Here is a 7,404-nt window from a genome sequence, read left to right as displayed (position 1 = left end):
GAGGTGTGGCCTAGCCCTGCCCCTGAGGTGTGGTGGCCCAGCCCTGCCCCTGAGGTGTGGTGTGGCCCAGCCCTGCCCCTGAGGTGTGGTGGCCCAGCCCTCCGCCTGTGGTGTGGCCCAGCCCTGCCCCTGAGGTGTGGCCCAGCCCTCCGCCTGTGGTGTGGCCCAGCCCTGCCCCTGAGGTGTGGCCCAGCCCTCCGCTTGTGGTGTGGCCCAGCCCTGCCCCGGAGGTGTGGTGGCCCAGCCCTCCGCCTGTGGTGTGGCCCAGCCCTCCGCCTGTGGTGTGGCCCAGCCCTCCGCCTGTGGTGTGGCCCAGCCCTCCGCTTGTGGTGTGGCCCATCCCTCATCCAGCAATGCCCATCCCTTAGCACCCCATCTGACACCCCGTAAGACCCTCCACTGCAGATGACTCCCCCAGCATCACCCCACGCTCCCCCAGCATCACCCCACGCTCCCCCAGCATCACCCCACGCTCCCCCAGCGTTACCCCACGCTCCCCCAGCATCACCCCACGCTCCCCCAGCATCACCCCACGCTCCCCCAGCATCACCCCACGCTTCTCAGCATCACCCCACGCTCCCCCTGCGTCACCCCACGCTCCCCAGCATCACCCCACGCCCCCCCAGCACCACCCCACGCTCCCCCAGCATCACCCCACGCTCCCCTAGCGTCACCCCACGCTTCCCCAGCATCACCCCACGCTCCCCCAGCGTCACCCCACGCTACCCCAGCGTCACCCCACGCTCCCCCAGCGTCACCCCACGCTCCCCAGCATCACCCTACGCTCCCCCAGCGTCACCCCACGCTCCCCCAGCATCATCCCACGCTCCCTTAGCGTCACCCCACGCTCCCTTAGCGTCACCCAAGCTTCCCCAGCGTCACCCCACGCCCCCCAGCGTCACCCCAAGCTTCCCCAGCGTCACCTCACGCCCCCCCAGCGTCACCCCAAGCTTCCCCAGCGTCACCCCACGCTCCCCAGCATCACCCCACGCTCCCCCAGCATCACCCCACGCTCCCCCAGCGTCACCCCACGCTCCCCCAGCATCACCCCACGCTCCCCCAGCATCACCCCACACTCCCCCAGCATCACCCCACACTCCCCCAGCGTCACCCCACGCTCCCCCAGCGTCACCCCACGCTCCCCCAGCGTCACCTCACGCCCCCCCAGCATCACCCCACGCTCCCCTAGCGTCACCCCACGCTCCCCCAGCATCACCCCACGCTCCCCCAGCATCACCCCACACTCCCCCAGCGTCACCCCACGCTCCCCCAGCGTCACCCCACGCTCCCCCAGCATCACCCCACGCTCCCCCAGCGTCACCCCACGCTCCCCCAGTATCACCCCACGCTCCCCCAGCATCACCCCACGCTCCCCTAGCATCACCCCACGCTCCCCAGCATCACCCCACGCTCCCCCAGCATCACCCCACGCCCCCCCAGCGTCACCCCACGCTCCCATAGCGTCACCCCACGCTCCCCAGCATCACCCCACGCTCCCCAGCATCACCCCACGCTCCCCTAGCGTCACCCCACGCTCTCCAGCATCACCCCACGCTCCCCAGCATCACCCCACGCTCCCCCAGCGTCACCCCAAGCTTCCCCAGCGTCACCCCAAGCTTCCCCAGCGTCACCCCAAGCTTCCCCAGCGTCACCCCACGCTCCCCAGCGTCACCCCACGCTCCCCCAGCATCACCCCACGCTCCCCAGCGTCACCCCACGCTACCCTAACGTCACCCCACGCTCCCCCCAGCGTCACCCCACGCTACCCTAACGTCACCCCACGCTCCCCCCAGCGTCACCCCACGCTCCCCAGCGTCACCCCACGTTCCTCATAGCGTCACCCCACGCTCCCCCAGCGTCTACCTTGAGCCCTCCCCCAGAAGGACACCTTCCACGCTGTACTCTCTCAGACGACCCTCTCCCCCAGCCCTCCTCCCAGCCCTCCCCCAGCCCTCCCCAGGCGCCCCCCTCCTCCCCCCCCCTCCAGGTGCCTGAACGATTTACCTCCCCCAAGCCCCCCACCCCCACCCGAACCCCCCCCTCCCCAGGAACACCCCCCCCACATGCCGTCCACCTGACCCCCCCTCCCCAGCAACACTCCCCCCCCCCACCTGCCGTTCACCTGACCCCCCCCTCCCCAGCAACACCCCCCCCCCCACCTGCCGTTCACCTGACCCCATCCCCCGCCCAGGCTACCAGGGGACCTCCCCCGCCCTCACCACCCCTCTCCCCCACCCCCAACACACCCCCTTCCCCTCACCCCCAACCTCGTACCCCTAATGAGGTAATTGAGAAGTCGATGTATGTAAAAGGCCAGTGGGCGGTAAGTGGCCAGTGGGCGGTAAGTGGCCAGTGGGCGGTAAGTGGTCAGTGGGCGGTAAGTGGCCAGTGGGCGGTAAGTGGTCAGTGGGCGGTAAGTGGCCAGTGGGCGGGAAGTGGCCAGTGGGTGGTAGGTGGCCAGTGGGCGGTAAGTGGTCAGTGGGCGGTAGGTGGCCAGTGGGTGGTAAGTGGCCAGTGGGCGGTAAGTGGCCAGTGGGTGGTAAGTGGCCAGTGGGCGGTAAGTGGCCAGTGGGTGGTAAGTGACCAGTGGGCGGTAGGTGGCCAGTGGGCGGTAGGTGGCCAGTGGGTGGTAGGTGGCCAGTGGGCGGTAGGTGGCCAGTGGGCGGTAGGTGGCCAGTGGGCGGTAGGTGGCCAGTGGGCGGTAAGTGGCCAGTGGGTGGTAAGTGGCCAGTGGGCGGTAAGCGGCCAGTGGGTGGTAAGTGACCAGTGGGCGGTAGGTGGCCAGTGGGCGGTAGGTGGCCAGGAGGACCCAGGACACCGTGCAGGACACAGGAGGACCCAGGACACCGTGCAGGACACAGGAGGACCCAGGACACCGTGCAGGACACAGGAGGACCCAGGACACCGTGCAGGACACAGGAGGACCCAGGGACAACGTGCAGGACACAGGAGGACCCAGGACACCGTGCAGGACACAGGAGGACCCAGGACACCGTGCAGGACACAGGAGGACCCAGGACACCGTGCAGGACCCAGGGACACCGTGCAGGACACAGGGACACCGTGCAGGACACAGGAGGACCCAGGACACCGTGCAGGACCCAGGGACACCGTGCAGGACACAGGAGGACCCAGGACACCGTGCAGGACCCAGGGACACCGTGCAGGACACAGGAGGACCCAGGACACCGTGCAGGACACAGGAGGACCCAGGACACCGTGCAGGACACAGGAGGACCCAGGACACCGTGCAGGACACAGGAGGACCCAGGGACACCGTGCAGGACACAGGAGGACCCAGGGACACCGTGCAGGACACAGGAGGACCCAGGGACACCGTGCAGGACACAGGAGGACCCAGGACACCGTGCAGGACACAGGAGGACCCAGGACACCGTGCAGGACACAGGAGGACCCAGGACACCGTGCAGGACCCAGGGACACCGTGCAGGACACAGGAGGACCCAGGGACAACGTGCAGGACACAGGAGGACCCAGGACACCGTGCAGGACACAGGAGGACCCAGGACACCGTGCAGGACACAGGAGGACCCAGGACACCGTGCAGGACACAGGGACACCGTGCAGGACACAGGAGGACCCAGGACACCGTGCAGGACCCAGGGACACCGTGCAGGACCCAGGGACACCGTGCAGGACCCAGGGACACCGTGCAGGACACAGGAGGACCCAGGACACCGTGCAGGACACAGGAGGACCCAGGACACCGTGCAGGACACAGGAGGACCCAGGACACCGTGCAGGACACAGGAGGACCCAGGACACCGTGCAGGACACAGGAGGACCCAGGGACAACGTGCAGGACACAGGAGGACCCAGGACACCGTGCAGGACACAGGAGGACCCAGGACACCGTGCAGGACACAGGAGGACCCAGGGACAACGTGCAGGACACAGGAGGACCCAGGACACCGTGCAGGACACAGGAGGACCCAGGACACCGTGCAGGACACAGGAGGACCCAGGACACCGTGCAGGACACAGGAGGACCCAGGGACACCGTGCAGGACACAGGAGGACCCAGGACACCGTGCAGGACCCAGGGACACCGTGCAGGACACAGGAGGACCCAGGGACACCGTGCAGGACACAGGGACACCGTGCAGGACACAGGAGGACCCAGGACACCGTGCAGGACACAGGAGGACCCAGGACACCGTGCAGGACACAGGAGGACCCAGGACACCGTGCAGGACACAGGAGGACCCAGGACACCGTGCAGGACACAGGAGGACCCAGGGACAACGTGCAGGACACAGGAGGACCCAGGGACAACGTGCAGGACACAGGAGGACCCAGGACACCGTGCAGGACACAGGAGGACCCAGGACACCGTGCAGGACACAGGAGGACCCAGGACACCGTGCAGGACCCAGGGACACCGTGCAGGACCCAGGGACACCGTGCAGGACACAGGAGGACCCAGGACACCGTGCAGGACACAGGAGGACCCAGGACACCGTGCAGGACACAGGAGGACACAGGGACAACGTGCAGGACACAGGGACAACGTGCAGGACACAGGGACAACGTGCAGGACACAGGAGGACCCAGGGACAACGTGCAGGACGCAGGAGGACCCAGGGACAACGTGCAGGACACAGGAGGACCCAGGGACAACGTGCAGGACACAGGGACACCGTGCAGGACACAGGAGGACCCAGGGACAACGTGCAGGACACAGGGACAACGTGCAGGACACAGGGACACCGTGCAGGACACAGGAGGACCCAGGGACACCGTGCAGGACACAGGAGGACCCAGGACACCGTGCAGGACACAGGAGGACCCAGGGACACCGTGCAGGACACAGGAGGACCCAGGGACACCGTGCAGGACACGGAGGACCCAGGGACACCGTGCAGGACACAGGGACACCGTGCAGGACACAGGAGGACCCAGGACACCGTGCAGGACACAGGAGGACCCAGGGACACCGTGCAGGACACAGGGACAACGTGCAGGACACAGGGACAACGTGCAGGACACAGGGACAACGTGCAGGACACAGGGACACCGTGCAGGACACAGGGACACCGTGCAGGACACAGGAGGACCCAGGACACCGTGCAGGACACAGGGACACCGTGCAGGACACAGGGACACCGTGCAGGACACAGGGACAACGTGCAGGACACAGGGACACCGTGCAGGACACAGGGACAACGTGCAGGACACAGGGACAACGTGCAGGACACAGGAGGACCCAGGGACACCGTGCAGGACACAGGAGGACCCAGGACACCGTGCAGGACACAGGAGGACCCAGGGACAACGTGCAGGACACAGGGACAACGTGCAGGACACAGGGACAACGTGCACGACACAGGAGGACCCAGGGACAACGTGGAGGACCCAGGGACAACGTGGAGGACCCAGGGACACCGTGCAGGACACAGGAGGACCCAGGACACCGTGCAGGACACAGGGACAACGTGCAGGACACAGGGACACCGTGCAGGACACAGGAGGACCCAGGGACACCGTGCAGGACACAGGAGGACCCAGGACACCGTGCAGGACACAGGGACACCGTGCAGGACACAGGGACAACGTGCAGGACACAGGGACAACGTGCAGGACACAGGGACACCGTGCAGGACACAGGGACACCGTGCAGGACACAGGAGGACCCAGGGACAACGTGCAGGACACAGGAGGACCCAGGGACAACGTGCAGGACACAGGAGGACCCAGGGACACCGTGCAGGACACAGGAGGACCCAGGGACAACGTGCAGGACACAGGAGGACCCAGGGACATGGTGCAGGACGCAGGAGGACCCAGGGACAACGTGCAGGACGCAGGAGGACCCAGGGACAACGTGCAGGACGCAGGAGGACCCAGGGACAACGTGCAGGACACAGGAGGACCCAGGGACAACGTGCAGGACACAGGAGGACCCAGGGACACCGTGCAGGACACAGGAGGACCCAGGGACACCGTGCAGGACACAGGAGGACCCAGGGACACCGTGCAGGACACAGGGACACCGTGCAGGACACAGGAGGACCCAGGGACACCGTGCAGGACACAGGGACAACGTGCAGGACACAGGAGGACCCAGGGACACCGTGCAGGACACAGGAGGACCCAGGGACACCGTGCAGGACCCAGGGACACCGTGCAGGACACGGGAGGACATGACACTTACTGCCTCGGTTCGAGCGCCTCACAAGATGGCCGCCTTCGCTGGCCTGGTCGCGCCTGCCAGAGAGCAAAACGTCGTGGAGCGCGCTCGCCCACACACCACGCACTCTTGGCTCCTGTTCAAAGGGGACTGGTAGGGCGTGCGGGCGTGTGCGGGCGTGTGCGGGCGTCCTGTAGCCAGGAGGAGGAGGCAATATACGCGCGGGAGAGGACGAGAGGAGGAGCGCGTTGTGTTGACCTGTGGTGGCGGGTCGCGACCCTGCCTGACTTATCGGCGCCACAAAACCACCAATCCCCGGCCTCCAACCCTTGAGCTGACATTTGATCGGTCAAACTCCAAGTTCCTTCACTCTGCTCGGGCGTCCGCCATTGGCCGGCGTGGCACTGTGGGCGGGGCGGAGGCAAGGAAGGCGGGCCCGCGGATAGGTTGATCCATGGCACGATTGCTAATCGAGCAGGGCCTTGGCCAATGAGGGACGAGGGTGGGAGTCAGGCGACCAATGGGCGGCGGGTGAGGGACGCGGTCGATGCCGGTGACATATTGATCAGGGACCCCGTGTCTCCTCCCTCCCTCACTCCCTCACCAGCCGCTCCTCCTCCTCCCTCACCCTTGCTGACTTCCCCACCTCCTCCTCCTCCTCCTCTCTTCTTCCACCCACACACCCCTTCCTCCACCCTTTCCTCCCACACAGACACACACACACACACAACACACAGGGATTTATTGATACATTTATAGCGTCATGGACCGTGCACATGATGAGGGAGTGAGGGAGTGAGGGAGTGAGGGAGGGAGGGAGTTATGAGGCAGTGTGTGTGTGTGTGTGTGTGTGTGCCACACCAGCGTGCGCTGCTCCTCCTCTTGTCACGCTCGATCACTGTCTTGTTAAAACCCCCCCACACACACCCCACACCCCACACCCCACACCTGCCTGGTTAACCCCCCTTTCCTCCCCTCTCTCCTCCCCTCTCTTTCTCTCTACGACCACAGGCTGGGTGAGGGGAAGGGGCCAGGTTCCCCTCACACCATCACCGCAGCCAGGTCCTCACTCCCTCCATCACCAAGGGTTCAGAGGAAGGGGAGGTGGTGTCACATTCCCCTCCCATCACCGTCACTCCCCATTCCTCCACAGGTTGGGGGAATGGAGGTACCAGGTCCCCTTATGTCCCCCTTCCATCACCACCACAGGCTAGGTGATGGGAGGTGCAAGGCCCCCTTCCCATCACCTCCTA

The 7,404-nt window shown here is 66.4% G+C and overlaps 1 protein-coding gene across 1 annotated transcript in view; it reads right to left on the bottom strand.

Moving 5' to 3' along the window:
• LOC139745999 (photoreceptor-specific nuclear receptor-like) overlaps positions 1-6,433 on the bottom strand; it is a 104,740-nt gene extending 98,307 nt beyond the window's left edge. Inside the window, exon 1 of the mRNA XM_071656781.1 lies at positions 6,176-6,433. The gene's annotated coding sequence lies outside the window, so the exon portion shown is untranslated. The remainder of the gene's footprint in view (positions 1-6,175) is intronic.
• Positions 6,434-7,404: the final 971 nt, after the last annotated feature.

Source organism: Panulirus ornatus, chromosome 63, assembly GCF_036320965.1.
Source record: "Panulirus ornatus isolate Po-2019 chromosome 63, ASM3632096v1, whole genome shotgun sequence".
NCBI classification, from domain to species: Eukaryota; Metazoa; Arthropoda; class Malacostraca; order Decapoda; family Palinuridae; genus Panulirus; species Panulirus ornatus.
Note: the sequence above shows the minus strand (reverse complement) of the source record. Positions and strands in the feature narration are given on the sequence as shown.